Source organism: Passer domesticus, chromosome 1 (assembly GCF_036417665.1).
Source record: "Passer domesticus isolate bPasDom1 chromosome 1, bPasDom1.hap1, whole genome shotgun sequence".
Classification (NCBI taxonomy): domain Eukaryota; kingdom Metazoa; phylum Chordata; class Aves; order Passeriformes; family Passeridae; genus Passer; species Passer domesticus.
In genome coordinates this window covers 146,932,644-146,951,217 of record NC_087474.1, presented here as the reverse complement: position 1 = coordinate 146,951,217, position 18,574 = coordinate 146,932,644, and the positions used below count along the sequence as shown (strand labels likewise).

General features: G+C 38.9%; 1 non-coding gene across 1 annotated transcript; it reads right to left on the bottom strand.

Annotated features, from left to right (window-relative positions):
• Positions 1–18,165: 18,165 nt before the first annotated feature.
• Positions 18,166–18,273, bottom strand: LOC135290427 (U6 spliceosomal RNA). The gene has a single exon (XR_010353200.1). It is a non-coding gene; the product is annotated as a U6 spliceosomal RNA (small nuclear RNA).
• Between the last annotated feature and the right edge of the window lie 301 nt (positions 18,274–18,574).

Genomic DNA, 18,574 nt, shown 5'->3' with positions numbered 1-18,574 from the left:
GTACTTCATGCAGATTCTGCTGTTTATTTTATGATAACCTTATGACAGGAAAACAATTTCTCATGTACATACAATTCAATTAGAGTAATTCTATGTCTGAATGATTCCTTTCAGCCTAGTGGATATGGGAGTAGTTTATACTTCAATAGCCTTTGTGAACAAGGAATTGCAATTGGTTGAGTTCAATTCAAGCACACTTAAAGGTCTAAAGAGAATTTCATCCTACTGTGCTCATACACAGAATAAATAGAAATTTAAAAACTCACTATGCTCAGTGAAACTTTCCAGATCACTTTTCTTGTTTCTTATTTAGGTACCCATGGAAAAATGCATCTCTTCTAGTTGTACCTCAAAGGGATAGAAAGGAGAGAAATGAAGTGATTCTGGCATAATCCTAGTGTCACAAAAAGAAAAGACAAAATAAAAAAAGAGTTTCTCATTTCAAATCACTGTGTTGAATATCACACAGCCTCTTTGAGATACCAAAGTAGCCACCTGCAATATGCTGTGATAGCCTGAGTAGGAAGGGAAATAATAGTCTGTACTATGAGTTGAATAGTCAGCTAGAGAGTTGCCTTAAAATAATCAAGAGTCCTGTAATATCTGTTCACTGTCCTGGTTGCATATCCCAGTATGTCCCAGTCTTAGAGTAACCACACCAATCCTGTAAGCTTCCAACCCAAGACAAGGTGTGTGGCAAGGTTTTGGTAGTGGGGGCACTACAGAAGCGGCTTCTGGGAGAAGCTACTCAAAGATCCCCCCATGTCCAACAGAATCAATGCCAGCTAGTTCCAACATGGATCTACTGCTGGCCAAGGCCAAGCACATTGGTGACTGAGGTATCAACATATTTAAGAAGGGGGAAAAAAGCCCGTGGCACTGAAAGCTAGAGAGACGGGAGTGAGAATATGTGAGAACAACAGCCTGCAGACACCAAAGTCAGTGAGGAAGGGAGGGGAGGAAGTGCTCTAAGTGTTGAGGCAGAGATTCCCCTGCAGCCTGTGGTGCAGAACATAGAGAGGCATGGGCTGTGCCCCTGCAGCCCTTGGAGGGCATAACGGAGCAGAGATCCACCTGCAGGCCAGGGTGGGCCCTGAAGTAGGAGTAGGCAGATGGGCTTGAAGGAGCTGTGGAATCCATGGGACACTATTTGTTCCTGAAGGACTGCCCCCTGCAGAAAGGACCACATTGGAGCTGTTCATGAGAGCTGCATCCCCTGGGAAGGACTCACATTGGAGTTCATGGAGGACTGCCTCACATGGGAGGAACCCCCTCTGGGGCAGGGGATGAGTGAGGAGTCCTTCCACTGAGAAGGGCACAGCTGCAGTGCGTGTTTTAAGTTTGGAGGTAATTTCCCATTATCCTACCCTGATTTGATTTGAACTAAATTAAACCAGTTTCCCTGAGTTGAGCCTATTTTGCCTATGATGGTAACTACTGAGTGATCTCTCTCTGCCCTTATCTTGACCCCCGAGTTTTTGTTTTATTTTCTTTCCCCTGTCCAGCTGAGGGAACTGACAGAGCATCTTGAGCTGCAGCAGGCACCTCTGTTGAGTGAATATTTGGACATTATCCTACAGTATACACTTTTCTTAAATTTTATCTTAAACTAGGCATGCTCTAGTTTTAATAAGAGGATTGGACCTGCGATGAAGGTGAGTGTGTATGTAAGTACAACTTTACTCTCTCTGAAGTCCCAGTTCTCATGATGTAGAGTAATATTTGCAACAACCTGAAGGATGAATTGTTAATGAGGGACAAGGACCTGTTTAACACCCTCAGCATTTCTGCAGACCCTGTTACAAAATTTAAATGTCTAAATATCTAAGCAAAGCTGTCTCTCTGCAGTTGTACTAAAAAAACCCAAAAAGGTTGTGATAATGTTATGTTCTCCTTTTTCAAGATGTATAAAAGGAAGCTCTTTCTAAACAATGCACAAAGGTAATGATACTAGGAAAATTCAGAAGCATACCTGGGTAACAATTTCCTGCTGTCAAAATGCATAAGACCTTGCTGAAGTTCAGAAAGTCGTTAAAAAGAAGGACTGTCTTTGGGTTTGTGGGTTTGGTTTAAGATAGCTGAAGCTGACACTGTACATCTACAAGGATATTGGACCCACAAGAGTACTACCGTCTCGCTTCTCTGCAGTCAGCTGCTCAAAAAAAACATTCATTTTTTCTTTATGATATGGATCTAAATGCTGCTGCTCTGTATGCATAAAAACAATTCCATGAGGAGTTTCAGAATCTATCCTGCCACTTTTGTTGGCCCTGTGCACAAATATATTCAAGCTGCTAAAATGCCTTCCACTCCTCTCTCTGGAGAAAGTGAATTGCTGCTTCCATTATTAGCTCTGAGAAAAACATCAAAACAACATCTAGTCCTGAATGCAGCATCATGTTCACTCACAGGATTGAGCAGCCTTGCTCATATTACACTCGCCTGAGCCCCTCATGTTGGCTGTCTATAAACTAGAGGATTTATTTTAAGCAGTCCCTGCTGGTTTTCAAAGCTCTTAATGCCAAGGGACCAGGTTTTTGCAAGACTTCCTCATTGAGCCTCCTCCCAGTGCATTTCCACGAGCTGACACCACATACCTCTGAGCTGCGCCACTTAGACCCACTTGCAACACCAGTAAGAGCTTTACCTCCTGCTGTGATAGCTCAGAGTATGCATTTCACTTCTCTAAACTCTCTGTCTTATCCCATGTGATCAATAGTTTTCTCCATTTGCAGTTGTTCAGTTAATAATGCACCTCAGTATGAAATTAGATCCTCTAGAAGGAATCTCAGGGCTGGGTATCTTGAGCCCTGAGACACATTAAAAGGGAAGTTAATTTTGGAAGTTTAGTCAATGACCGTATTTTATAGTTTGTAACAGCACAGTTCCTTTCTTACTGTATGACAATAAATGGTCAGTATATGTGTGTGTATATCTATCTATATAATCTTTATCTATATATCTGTACCTATATCATCTATATCTATATCTATCTATCTATCTATCTATCTATCTATCTATATCTATGTACATATATCTACATGCACCAAAAACACCAAAGAGCATCTTTCAAGGGAGAAAAAAAAGTATAGTATAATAGAAAAAATAGTATCCAACTTCCTATCCTGGTAATGAGAGAAAACACCCAACCCTGAATGCTCCTCAAAAGCTACTGTATAGAGAAGAGTAATATTTGGATAATCATAATCTAGTAACGTTTGCTTTTAAGCTTCATAATATGTGATTAAATCAGAAAAGGCATATCTGAAGGTGACTGGAAAACTCTGGAGCCCTTAGAGGCTGGTACCAGTGAGTTTCTCACATGTTTACAACAAACATTCATTTTAAAACTTGAGAAACAGTTACAGCCAAGCCATAGACTGGCTGAGTAGATTGGCATGAATTTGGAATTATTCTGCAGCTAAAATCAATAAATACACAGCACTTTCCACATCAGTGTATATTAGCACAACTGCAGAAGAGGTAAGTGCATTCTAGATTATCTTTCCATACTAGTGCTGATGTAGTCAGGTCACAGCTCTGGGCTATGAAAGTGTCACTATGGCACCAGTTTATTTGCATACTGATAGTTCCAAGCTTTGGGTTCTGGTCTTTTACTTTAGATTCATTTCCACAGGTTGGTGGAATCAGCCTCAGGGACAGTTAGCCAAGAGGAGTGCAGACCTCACTGACAGATCCAGGCACAAACATATTAGCAAAGCTCTCACACCACTGCTAACTTCTGCTGTCCCTGATTGTTACATGCAATTGCTGACTCTATGCCTGTTTTGAAGTCCAAATTTGCCATTGAATTTTGTGGGAACAGAATGAGGCTCCAATGCCTTTTAGCCCATCGCCTGTCTGGGCTGCATTGAAGCTGCCTGCATTCAAACAGCCTGGCAGTGCTCCATTGTAGGATCCCTGAAGCTTAAGATCACTTCATTTTTCCTCTCTTTGTGAATCAGAAGTACCTATTTTTGAATGTGTTTTTAGTAGGAAACTTTCCATAATATATTTTGAATTTTTATATGTCTATATGTTTTTCTGCTATATTTCCTTAAACCATGATACGTTTGAGGAGTCTTTCCAGTCCAAATTTCCCTTGGCTATTCTTTGTACATTTTTTTTTTTCTTTTTTTTTTCTTTTTTTTTTCTTTTTTCACATTTACTTAGCTTTTTCCCTTCCTGCCCCTATCTTGGTACAAGATGTCTGAAAAAAGTAGTTTGTTTTTTTAGTTTTTTGGAAGGAAAAAACCCACCCCGGCTACTTTTTCAGTATTTGACTAAGCTCAACAACAAAAAGAATGCTCAGCACACATAAAAAGAGCACTGAGATAAGTTTTGGAGAACTCACTTTAGATGGCCTCAAAGCAAAGAATAAGTAAAGATGTGCCAGGATTGGATTACCCGCTCCTACATCTACCCACAGACTACAAAGACAAAAAGGCCTCCTTGTGCTTGCGGGTCACCATATTAACCCACAAGGTTCAGTCAGCAAACACGTGTCCTTTTCAAAAGCTGCCCTTTACTCAAAGCTGTGGTTTTTTTCTATCTGTGGTTTTGAGCAAAGTAAGCAGAGCTCTCTGCCAGTATTTCAGGCTACCCATCACACTGAGACATCTTGTCAGAATTCAGCCATCTCAGTGGAGCTGGCAGGTACTTCACTGAATTTCACAGAAGGAAGTACATTTTTTTTTTTTTAAACCCAAACCATAGATCACATCCTTGCTAGTGAGTTGGGACAAAAAATTCCTAGGTACTCTGTTTCTTTTTGCAAAGAGGAAAGGATTTTAAATGGAACCCCCTGCCAGGTCTCCTACTTACAGCTCTGTGCATAAGTCAGGAGTAGTACAATATCTGCTGCTAATCCAGAAGCAATATGCTGCAGTCATTAAGGTAGTTACTTACTACTGTGCTGATGAATGCACAAAAAAGAACAGAAAGGAAATTTGGCAGAGCAGATGGTGGATAATGATAGTGACAGTGAACAAAAATACTGTTAAGTATTGTGTCTGTTGAGGAGCCCATTCCCCAATGTAAATATAAAGTAAACATGACATAGGTATTAGGTAATTTTACAATCTACTGTTTTTGGCAGCTAGTTTGGCACTGGTCATTGTGTCTATTTTGGGGATCAGCTGTATGGTCCCAGATTGCCATTTTTCCTCTGCCTTTCTTTCTCTTAAATTTCCTACAGTATATTATCACTTCATTTTAGTTTCACTTATTTCCTCTGACAGTAGAGCAGGCCAGGGAGAGTCACTTCCTCCCTAAAACTCAATCTGTGTGAATGCTGTAAAAACCTTCCAAATGAAATGCTTTATTAAAACACATACATATTCAGCCACTCACCATCTCAAACATTTTTTCCCTCTGGGTGCTGCATACACTAAGGATGCTTGCTCTCCTCCAAGGTGGAAGATCTTTCTGTCTTAAGAGGTACCCCACCTGGCATACATGACACTTTAAAGTGCAATTTGGGATTCAAAAAGAGCTGAATTCAGGCTTTTTTTGTTCATTTCCAGGAACTTACTTTTTTTTTTCCCTCTCCGTGACTGCAGCCTGTTTTGCTACACATGCTTCTCTGACAGATACCAGTGGAGGTTTTGAATTAGATTAGGTCACATGGATAAATGAAAATAACTTGGTATAAAAGGTTATCTGCTCTCCTTGGTTTTCACACATTTTACTCTCCTGGTCTCCTTTTTAGTACAAACATTCTAAAGCTTTTTAAAGATAAAGGAAAAATCCCAGGAACAAGGCTTACTGAAGGTTTATACACTCACTGTTCAGGTAATGTCTGCTTGCAATTTTTTTTTTTTTTCAACTGATTTCACACATTCCTAATTACAGGCTTTTAGGGATCAAATTAACTAGGTCGATTAATGAATCCCAGATCTAAGTTATAATGCATTCATATATGGGGGTAGTATCTGGGATTAATGAAGTGATTCTGTAATAAAAAAATCAGCAATTAATATTTTATTTGGAGGCTGAGGGCTGAGGCAAGATTTTGGAAAAGCCAAGTAGTTCTGCTGCTAGCTTCATGATTTAAATTAGAGGTGTCTGCACATAAAACTTAATGATTCTCTCACAAAAGGTAAAAGGATGTGTCAGCTTTTCTCTGAATTTGCATAGATAAGTATATTTATATATGTCTCTGTGTGCTCTTCAACAGAAAACCCAAACCATTTAAGTCATATTAGCTGATTGTTGTGCTTTTTTTTAAAGAATTGGGGTAATTTAAAAGAAATGTAAAGAGAACAGAGTAGTGTCCTTGTTGCTTCTCAGCCCATGAGCAAGCTGCATACATCAATGCCTGAATTATTTTCAGGTGATTTAGTTTACTCCTAGACTCAGATTGCAAAGCTGAAAGAGGTGTAGCAGTGCAGGCCTTTATGCAGCAGAAATGATCCATGGCCTCGTGGGGCACATTAGGCCATCTCAGTTCACAGGCCTGGTTTGGACACCTCGCTGAGCTGTTTGACAGCAGCCCACGCCAGGCAGAGCAGCCATTTCCTCTGCCTTTCTCTGTGTGGGCTGACATACAGATTTCTCTATGAAGGCTGATGGGAGGGCAACAGCAGATTGGCAAATAATTCCTTGTGAGTCTTCTACGATCATCGTACCCACCCAGGTCTGGACAGAAAAATGCCAGCATCTTTGGCTTCCTGTAATATTTTTGGTGGCAAGGATGTAGACCTAGATAGTTTGGTAAACCAAACTCCCTCTTCTTGGAAATGGAGTGGGAAGGAGCATTTTGTCACTACAGAGCAAGCTTCTTAATGCCTGCAAACTTTTCCTAGCATGATATTTGGTTTTAAATGCTTTCTTTTGAGAGAGACATCATATAAACAATATTCTCCATTATATTTATGCATTAGAATTTTTTTTTAAGAAAGGATAACTCTGAGAAATTTTAAACAGTAGTTATTTCTTACAGATATTGTTCCTTGAAACTAGAAATGTGCTGTTGTATGGTGAAATGAAAAATGTTGTTTCAGGTTTGGACTTGATCCATATGCCAAGAATACATATTAGTTTTATTTAGGTTGCTTAAAGCTTTATTTCAGTGTTTCGTGACTGAATGTTTAACTATGCATTTTCATCGTTTTCTCATTTTTTCCCCTGAAATTCCCTAAGCTGCTTAGACAGGGGATGCAGGAAATGAATAAATATCACAAAACTGATTGCCTGTAAAACACCACTGGATTACTGATTCACACGTACAATAATTGTTCTTTCAAAATAGCATATAAAAGCAGTAATCCTTTAGAATGCTCCATCCCCATTCTGCACCTGATGAAAGATGCATGCTCACCAGTTGCGACCCTACAGAATGCATCTGAATTTAGACCATGAATAGACATCTGGACTTTGGTTTTCATTTCCACATTCATACAGCTTTTGTGCAGCCCAGATCACTTTGCAAAGGTGGGTAAATATTGCTGGTTAAGTCATGGATGAATCATTAGTTTTACTCAGTGACTGGAGTTAGTTTTGCTAAGCACAACAATTCAAGGACAACTGTAAGCAATGTTTTTCCAAAGTCCAAAAATCACATCTGAGAACACCAGATTTTAAAGCTGTATTTCCAGCTATATCAGAAAGAACTTCTCTAATAATTTCCAGACTATCAAATCATTCCATTTACTCAGTCTCCTTGTTTCAGTGATTCTTTTTGATTTGTCCTTGTAGTTAGAAGACAGGCAACTTAAAAGAGAAGGGACAGAAACGGAACCGGAAAAATTTAAAGCCCATAGAGCAAAAAGGAAATGGACAGCACTGTCGATAAGAAGGAAAACAATTCTTTCTCAGTTCCTTCCTACTTCTGAGGAAGGCAGCCTTCACTTCTGAAAGGCCAGCCAGTTATCTCTGCCACTGCACTCAGTGAGAATTTCAGCTGTTAATGAACAGGTGACATTACAAACCCTGTGAGTTTTTTACCCTCAACTTCGCTGACTCTCTCTACTTCACTTCTCATACTGGGATTTCTTCACCTACCCACACTGTTTTCTCTTTGGCCACAACATAATGGTTTCCTCAGACTGCCGGGCAAGGTGGCCAGGGCCTGCCTCCTGCAATTTCTGTCACTGGTGGACCTCACTGCCACACCACTCCTCAGTTATTACTTCTCCAGCCAGTTTTATTTTGTGACTGGATTTTTTTTCTTTCTCAACAGCCAGTGTGATTTTTCCCCATCTTGTACTCTGTGTTCAGCCTTCTCCAGAGAGAAGCTGGAAAATAGCAACAAAAATTATCTAAAAAAAGAAGTTGCAGCTCCAAAACAGGTGACACTTGGTCATTCACACATAATATAACTGAATTAATTTTTATTTCTAATTAGAACACTATAATTTCTTGTAAGTATCATAACAGAGAAAATTTTAAAAAATATAATTATTCAACATAGAGTAAATTAACATTTTCAATTTGTGCAGTCTCCTTTTTGTTGTTTCGGTTTGGTGGGGTTTTTATTTTTGTTTTAATTTTGGCTTGGGTTAGGGGGCTTGGTGTATATACAAACTTTTCACCATTAAGAGAGGAAATACCACACATTTTAAAATGATAATTGCATTTGCTAAATTCTACAATTTCTTTGTATTTGTAAGACTGTAAAAAATGAGAGAAGTAAAATTTCAGGTACAGTATAGAAATGAGACTGAACAGTTGAGTGAGAACAGAATGGAATGATCCATTTAAACCATGACATATAGGACATATAATTCTAAACATGGCAAGGTCTATTGACATGAATTTCAAGGAAGATAAAGGTAAGATTTTCCATTTTATAATCGTTTCCATTCTATTTCCTTTTGAAATCACAGGCTGAAACTGAAAAAAAGTCATATGCAGAAGCCTGGCTATAATGCAGCATTATGTCAGCAAGTTATACTAATGCGATATAAGATTTGACCTAAATATCAGTCATAATCTTGCTTTCTGACAGATTCAATAAATCAATAAAGTCCTTGACCCACCTACAAAATTTGAGTATGCAGAGGAGGTGTGTGAACACTGCAGAACAGTGATGAGGTGTTATTAATTAGCTCTGGAAAAATATAAAACCAGAGGGATGTGTAGTGTAAGTTGAGGGAAAGTGTCAGATGGTTTGGGGAAGAGGCAGGCTGGACTACGGACTGGTGAGGAAAGGAAGACTTTGACATGGGAATGACTTTACTGAAGTTAGTTGATATAGTCCTTCCTTCCTTCCTTCCTTCCTTCCTTCCTTCCTTCCTTCCTTCCTTCCTTCCTTCCTTCCTTCCTTCCTTCCTTCCTTCCTTCCTTCCTTCCTTCCTTCCTTCCTTCCTTCCTTCCTTCCTTCCTTCCTTCCTTCCTTCCTTCCTTCCTTCCTTCCTTCCTTCCTTCCTTCCTTCCTTCCTTCCTTCCTTCCTTCCTTCCTTCCTTCCTTCCTTCCTTCCTTCCTTCCTTCCTTCCTTCCTTCCTTCCTTCCTTCCTTCCTTCCTTCCTTCCTTCCTTCCTTCCTTCCTTCCTTCCTTCCTTCCTTCCTTCCTTCCTTCCTTCCTTCCTTCCTTCCTTCCTTCCTTCCTTCCTTCCTTCCTTCCTTCCTTCCTTCCTTCCTTCTTGCCATTTATACTTTAATTCATAATTCTTGAACATGTATAATGAGAAGTTTGAAAGTATTGCAAAACCTCATGCAGTGCCCAGGCTTTTCTAGAAATAAATCTAATACAACCATAGACTGTGAGAGTTTTCATTGTACTGGCAATTTATATAATTCTGCAATTAGCTAGTCCACTCAGATCCTTTCACATCTTTTTCAGCTGATAAACTCTTACCCCGGAGCAGAACTTTCTGTTATGAGCTGCCACCCTGTCACTCCTCAAGAATATACGGATCTTTTATATGATATCCTGGTTGTCCTCTACTGATAAAAGTACCAAGCTGAGAGGTATAAGCAGATTTGTATTTTGCTTTCTTGCTTCCTGAGTGAAAAGCAGACATTAGACTATTAATCACCATCTGTTTCGATACTAAGTCTTCAAGAACTCTACCAGTAATTCATCTCCAGTTCCTCTACCAACATTTGCCTGACAATTTCATACTTCACAGATTCTTCACTCCTTTCTTTGATTTTAAATTGCTAGCTTCATAGTTGGCACCATTTCCTGAAGTCTTGATATATGAAATCCAGTGCACTTCCTTTGTCTAGGAACTCTGTCTAGGATGATCCAAATTTGATTAAATCCTTGTTGTTTTACATACTATTAAATTGTCTTTAAATATTTTTTCCTTCAAAATATGTCCTAAAGTAATCTACAGTGCTACAGGCTTACAGAAGCCTGATTATTTTCTCCTCTTTTAACTGTAGGCACAGTATTTGGTGTTTGATTTGAAAGGTGTGCTCTCATAAATTCTGCAAGGGAGACCCCTTAATCCCTCTGACTTGAGTGCATTAAGACTCATGACTTCTGTTTCCACCGCAGTTGAGATAAGCTGCTATGAAACATTCTGTTTTTCCTCCCAAATCAACATAATTGTCCTTTTTGAAACCTGAGGCAAAATTTGTTTCATTTTTGGCCACACCTAGATTATCTTTAATCTCTGCTTTACGTTGACTACAAAGCTGCCCAACTTCTTTCCTTGTGCATTTTAGTGTCAATTTATATAGCTCAAGAAGGAAATAGCATATCTTCAATATCTTCTTCCAGGGCAAACACAGAAACTATTTTGACAGACTAAAGTTTCATCTTTTATTTGTAAATTACTGGAGAGTTCTTTGAAATTTTTCTCTACTTTAAAGTAAAATGTTCTGAAAGTTTCAATACTTTTGACTTTGAAATTCCAGGTTTCTTCCATGGCCAGATCCCTTGGGATTCTAGTTTTAATGGGCTTTATTAAACATTTCCATTAGTTTATCACAGATTGTCCTTTCAAATTGTAAATGTTTAGTTAAAGATCTGATTTTTTTTTTTATCACTTTATCTTAAGTGGAGTCAGCTTCTATTTGCTTGATTTAGGCTCCTTCTCTGTTTTCATAACCATAACCCATATGAGTCTAATAAAATGTATTTCATCTGGACTCTGGTTCTACATTATTTTCTCATTTATAAGATTTATTTTGCTATCCTTTCACAAAATGGTCCGGACCCAAAAAGGTTATTGCATTACTACACTCTTTTATTTCTTTAGCTTCCACACCATAAATTAGAGCTCCAACCTCCTTTTTTTCTTTCTGCTTGTCTTAAAGACTATATCTCCTTCAATATCTATGTTCCATTTAGAAATGCTGTTATTTGATATTTTTATCTCTATAACACTTGGTTTCATTTCTAATGGGTGGAGCTCAAAATCATCCCTCTTTGAGGAACACAAAATAATGTAGGAGCATTTGTCTCATAACATGCCAATGAAATAACTAATTGCAATGGTGGAAGTCAAAAGTGCATTGCATGTTGAGAAAGTTGAATGTAGAAACACCAAAATTCCATGGACAAGTCCACCCTTGCTCTAGATGGATTCTTTTACTACATTTATCACCATAATATCTCAACATCTTCAATGGTGTGGTAAGCAATATGACTAACATCTAACATTTGCACTTTGTTTTCTCTTGCTATCTTTCCCCTCAGTGCTAAAGCATTTTGGTTTTAATTTTTGGCTTTTTCATGCCTCTGTTCTTTCTAGTCATTGTACTGAATGGGGCATAAAGAATGTAATATGCCACCTGCGCAAAGGAGAAAAGGTTTCAGCAAAAGTGTGAGGCCAGTTCCAGGGTCCATTTGGCTTTAGATCATTGTCTTAGAGCACTGTCCTTCAAAAAAGTTTCCCTACTTTGATTCTGACCCTAATAAAACTATAATCCAACACAGAAACTTATCTGCTATGGAGGATGTTATCCTAACTTTGACTGGCATATAAAAACCAGAGATTAATTCCTTGATGTGTCTCTTCTGCAGCACTCCTGGGACCTTGTCAGCCTGCAGAATAAAATAAAGTCTGATGATCTGAAGCTGTGTTTTCCTAATAAGCATTTGACATTACCCCGAAGCTCCTCATGTTCACTTTTTGTGAAAATTACCCCTAACTTTATACCATATTACAAAAGCAGATTAAGCTCTCAGCCATTTCAATGCAGTGATGATAGGAAGGAAGGATATCAATGATGACATCAGGGTCCTTCACATTGAATGCCTTTCTGAGTTAGCCAGGGGCCCATGTGGATCTGTCACATTCTGTCATTTGGGGGCTGATTAGGTGTAGATCAAGTCCATTTGGGTTTGTTGTCATAACGTAGGCAGAAAGGATGAGAGGATGCAGGACAGAGATTACAGTAGATAGTCTGAGACATTTAGGTGTTATCATTCAATATTGGTTTCTTTCATCTGGCATCTGAGGCTTTACAGCTCTACACAGAACTCGCCTTACCCAATGGCCACAGGCAGCAGCTGCCAGCTTTGCCAAGAGACTCCTGAGATTTCTGATGATGCTTCTGGTAAAGGGAACACCAGAGTGAAAGGTGGCCTATTTTCAGAGGCATGATGAAGGCTTTTGGGTACCTCAACTCTAATACTGACTCTCTAAGGGTCAGACTGTTTGAAATACAGTGGACTACCATTGTATGAATAAGTAGATTAATTTATAACTGCAGAATGTCCCTTTGCCATTCCACGAGGCCATAAAGTCACCACTCTCTTGTTGTTTAGTGTGGTCCAGTACCACTGTGAAAGCATTGCAGCAGCTGTAAGCACTGTCACCATTATTACTCTGTTTACTTCTCTACCACGGACCTTCTCTTTGATCCAAATTTACAGGACAGAATTTTGAGGATTTTTACCTTCCTGCTTCTCTCCTGATTTCTGGGTTTCTTAGTGTAGCGAAATAAATGAGCTAATTCTCTATTTTTTCTCACCAATTTATAAGAAATATGATATGCCCAAACAGCTTTTGTTTGCTTGTTCTCGCTTTGCATGTAAGCAGAGCACCATGAAGAACCCTTGGTGATTAGAGAGAGGAGTTGAAGAGCTCCAAGGGGGAGCAAAGTAATAAATAAAAACCTTTCAGTGCAGGAAGAAACATCTCATAATAACCTTCCTGTAGATAAAAAAGTCAAAGGCTGAGACGTGTTAATTTGAAAAGGCAGGTGGAATTCCTGTGTACATTTGAAAAGTGACAACTCCAAGAGTGCTTTCAAGGTGAAATTTCAAAAAACACTTGCCTGAGTTAGGGGCACAAACCTAACTGGAATCTGAATATTTTAAAAAAATCTCATGTCAGAATCACTAGAGAATAAAAACATGCTGTAGACTTTAAGAGTAATATCCAAAATATGGCCATTTTCATGCCCATAGTCCACATCTGCAAGTAATTATGGGTGCAAATGTGGATATGTCAACATCTACATACATTAAGGTACCTGTTAATCTGATAGTTAAATGTATATTTGTTATCAAATAACATACTCTGCAAACTGTTCCCAGTTATTTGTGCATGTAAAAAGGGAAGCCATGTTCACATTAACCCTCAGAATTCTAATGTTGATCTTTTTGTCATGCACAAATGGAAATCACACTAATATCAAAAGTAAAGATACATATTTGAGGGAGATATTAATACCTTGCCTCATTTTTATTTTATTGAGAACTGTGTTTTCCACCCATGTTGTTCATCAATTCTCTTTTGTGTAGCAATAAACAAGAGAGTTACATGAACTTGCTTGAGCAAAATTGTCAGTAATTAGTTTTTAAATACTTTTCAGTTCAGGAAGCAAGGCACTGATCTTCCTGATAATTTAAAATTGCCCTTTAAATACTCCTTTACAAGTTGAAGTGAAATTTAGATTTAAAAACATAATTGCAAACCCCTCTTCACAAAACTTTACCCAAAGAAAATGTCATATTTGTATATCTATGGCTCACTCGAAGAAGAGGGAATTAATTTTTTTCTCTTTCTTTCAAAGACATATACTGATTAGTTAACTATCCTGAGATCTGACATTTTCCTGAGTAGATTGTAATCATAATTGTTAACTTATATTAAGAAAAAATACAGTTCCACTGGACTGACTTTCCAATAAGATTATTTTGCTATGTTGGACCAAAACCATTCTAATGATGAGGTACTCGCTTTCACCTAGCTTTGCAGCTTTTAAGGTAGAGTTATTAATTTCAGATGTCTGGTATGCACGTGAAGTTTTTTTGCCTGGAAAACTTCAACCAACTTTGGGACTATGATCAACAGGTTATATTGTTATGCTGATTATTAAAGTGTAAACTACCAGCTACTTGGTTAAGTTTTGGCACATTCAAAGTCTCTCTGAAGAGCCTGCAGGTTGAGAAAAGCTTCTCCTCAGTGCTGAAGAGGTGCTTAATGATATACTTCTGAAAATCTTATCAAACTAGTTGTAAACATATGAAAAGTCACCTTTAACTTGTGCCAAGAAGTTTGTCACAGCCTGAAAGTAATCTCTTTTTAATAACCCTTCTCTACTCCTAAGAGAGCTCCTTAAAGATCTTGTAACCTGCAGCCAAGAGGACTCCTCTGGTAGGTTTCCCCTGCTGAAATCTGCTGTGGCTCCTGGGAATCACACATCATGAAAACGAACTATACTGCCTGCCTTTTGCCATCTTAAGGAGTTCAGCATTGTCCATTTATACTTTGGCATTTCTGGCTTTTGCTTTATTTATACAGACACACATAACCCTCCAAGGCACTACATTTGAAGGTAGCACATTAAAAGAGCATTAGCCTGCATTCCTGCCTCCACCAGCCCTTTGTGTAAGCAATGATGCAGGCTCTAATTACCTGTACGCATTCAATAATTTTTTCCCCCACCAGTGCTCTTACCTCACTCATAGCAAGGCCTGAGCCTAGGACTCAGTCAGGATGGTGTATTGAATGGAGCTGTGTTGTAAACAATGTTTTATAGACCTCTTCCACTATCATTGCAGAAGTTCAAGGTGTGTGATCAAAACAAAAACACTGTGGGATTAAAAAGAAAACAATGGTTGCCCAAGTAAAACCAAGACAGGTTCTACTGCAGTCTGACACTGTGGGTATGTTTACTGTGGGTAAGTGTATACTGTAGAGATAACTGAGCAGTTCAGGCATCTGGAACAATTCTGCAGCAGCACAAGGGAATTCATTCTTCAAAGTTAAGCTCAGAGCTACCTGAAGCTTCTACAGATGGACTGGTTCTTGCAGCTGGGTTAGCTTGGGTTGATAAGAGCTGCAATGTAGAAAATACACAGAGCTTTTTCGTGCTGCTTGGTTGCATACTTCATATTTTGCAAGGATGGTCAGTCAGCAGTTTTGCACTTCTTACTACCTAACTCACAGGATACTCCTGTGTGTGGGCTCAACATACATAGCTGCAAGCAGAACTGATGGGAGCCATACATTGAACTGAGCTGTTACAAATGATAAATTATCAGCTAGCAAACTAAATGCATTACTTAATTACACTAAGAATCTTTCGTGATTATTTCTTATACAAAAACAAGGTGTCAATGTGTCTTTCAATAAATGTCTCTCTACACTCCAAAGAAGAAGAGCAAAAATAATATGCTACTTCACATATGTGGAATAATATTTAATGAGTACCATTAAAAATAAATAAAACAATTGAATATAGTAAGATATTCAAATACGTAAGAAATAAAAACTGGGACCCTGAACCCAAGATTATGTAAAAAATCCATTGTTACCTACTTATAATAGAATCACAGAATGGTTTGTGTTGCAAGGGACTTGAAGGATCATTTAGTTCCAATCCTCCCACCATTGACAGGGACATATTTTACTAGGCTGGGTTGCTCAGAGCCCCATTCTGGGACTTGAACACCTCCAGGGATGGTACAGTCATAGCTTCTCTGGCTAACTCTTCCAATGTCTCACCACCCCTGCACAGATTTCTTCCTCATGTCCAATCGCAACCTACACTCTTTAAGTTTAAAGCCATCGATTCCCCCTTGCCACTACATGTCCTTGTCAAAAGTCCCTCTCCAGCTCCCCTGTAGCCCCTTTAGCTACTGGAAATCTGCTGCAAGGTCTCCCTAGAGCCCTCTTTCTCCAGGCTGAGAAAATCTCACAACCTGCCATCATAGGACAAGCTCCAGCTCTGTGATTGCTCCAGCCTTGTGATTGCCTTTGTGGCCTCCTCTGGACTTGCTCCCACAGGTCCTTGTCCTTCCTTTGTGGAGGCCCCTGATCTGGAGGTACTCCAGATGGGGTCTCATGAGAGCAGAGTAGAAGAATAAGAATGGTTGAGATGAAGTTTCTCTGCTGTGTTCTCTGAGTCTGCAGTAAGGCTACACAGCCAGCTGCCGTTTAAATGCTTCCTAAATAATTGCAACTTTATAATATTGGGGTGGTTTGGGGTTAGTTTTGTTGATATTTTTTTTTTTTTAATGTGGATACCCTTAAAATGCAATAAACACTGTCTGTGTGATGGAATGAAAAGTAGCTGCACTCTGAATCCTATTTGATTCTCAGAGATGGTAGATCCTTTATTCAGATCCTTTCTTTTTTATTTTTCCCAGCCTGCAGTCAACTGAGGATTTTTGCCGAACTGCTCAGAAACCTTGCTGCCTTGCATACTGAAATCATGAAGTACTGTGCATCTCTCTCTAGAAAGGAAAAGTAAATACCAGAGTGTTCTAACTGAGGTCATACTTTCTCTATGTCTAGACACCTTTGGTAATCTCTCCCTTTTATAATGCTGCTGTGCCTTCCATGTACTCAGCTGTGAGGAAAGTACTTTGCTCTTACTTGCATAAAATATGCCGAATTTCCAGACAACTTTCAGTACAGTATCTTAGACTGTTAGGGCTGGTGTGTGTGATCTTTTATGAAATCAGATTTTTTCCTCTGAGGAACTTTGCTCAGTAAACCAGTGGCAAATTTGGAATGAAAATATGACTGATGTGGTTCCTTAATGCCCAGCTTGTTAAGCAAATGCTGTTGAATCCAGTCCCCAGTAAACAAGCTAAACTTCTTGTTCCACTAGAAATATATTTTACTAAGAATCTTTGTAGATCATTCTTTATGCAAAAAAATAATGTCACAAGTCATGGTTTTGAGCAGAATAAAGCAAACATTTATTAAATTAAATCATATGCTGAATCAGTGTTTGCCCTTATAGTTCCACTTTTTAAATATTAATATTCTTTTCTAACTCTTTGTACATAAATAATCTTTTAAGAGAGTAACAATGAAGTATAGACAATCCACATCAAATGAATGCAAACTTTTGATCTGATTATCAAAGGTCTGTTGGATTTTCTCTAATTTTAATTAGTATTGGGTTCTAACCAACAAATTCAAGTCTCACATGGGTTTTTTAAATCCATGCATTATGCCCCCTCGCAAAAAGGATTTTGGCTTAATTTGGCCCATTATAAATGTACTGGTTATTAGTAAAATTATGTAGAAGTTCAGATTTTGAAAACTAAAGTGCTGAGGATTTGTTTAGCATGGAGCAATTACCTAATTGGTCTATGCACTAAATGAAACTCCAGTAAAGGCTTTTGGGGTGGGTTTTTTCAATATTAGCTGTTAGACAAATACTTCAATGTTTAAAAAGAATATACTAACCTGGAATTCTTCCTGATATTTAGAGTCATAAACTAAATAGATCATAAAATCTTAGAATCATTAAGGTTGGAAAAGACCTCCAAGATCATCAAGTCCCACCTCTGACTGGTCACCATCACCTTGTCAGTTACACCACAGCACTAAGTGCCACATCAAGCCTTTCCTTGAACACTTCCAGGGATGGTGCCATCACCATCTCCCTGGGCAAGCCCTGTCAGTGAAGATGTTCTTCAAGATGTCCAGCCTGAACCTTCCCTGGTGCAGCTTCAGGCCATGTCCTCTTGTCCTGTCGGTGGCTGCCTGAGAAAGAAGATCAACCCCTACCTGGCTACAGCCTCCTTTCAGAGAATTGTAGACAGAGAGATAAGGTGTCCTCTGAGCCTCCTTTTCTCCAGGCTAAACACCCTCAGTTCCCTCAGCTGCTCCAGACTTGTGCTCCAGATGCTTCGCCAGCTCTGTTGCCTTTCCTGGTCTTGTTCCAACATATCAATGTTCTTCTTGTAGCGAGTGGCCCAAAATTGGACACAGGACTCAAGGTGTGGCCTCACCACTACCTTGTACAGAGGGACAATCACTTTCCTAGTCCTGCTGGGAACATTGTTGGCTCAGAAAAATTTTGTCACTCTTTGTGAATCTGCATGTCATCCTTGCCAAGAAGCCATGCTAATCTTCTCTGTATTGTTCCAATTTTGTGTATGTACTACCAAAGTGAAATACTCAATACTATCATTACTTTCAATGTTGTGGAGAGCTTAAGCACTGAGATACTGGCCATTGTAAACAGCTATAAAAAAAGGACATGTTGCATGCACATTTGCAACGTTCCTATATAATTTTACTGATTCCAGTTCTTTTTCTCTGGGAAACACCAAATACCATTTGAACAGGCAAAGAAACACAAAGTTAACCAGACTGAGAATACCTACAAGGTCATTTGAGTGTGCTAAGAGATTAGAAATCAGCTCTATTTTTTTTTCCTGGTAGACCTTTAACCAAGAAGGAAAGCCCACCCAGGCAG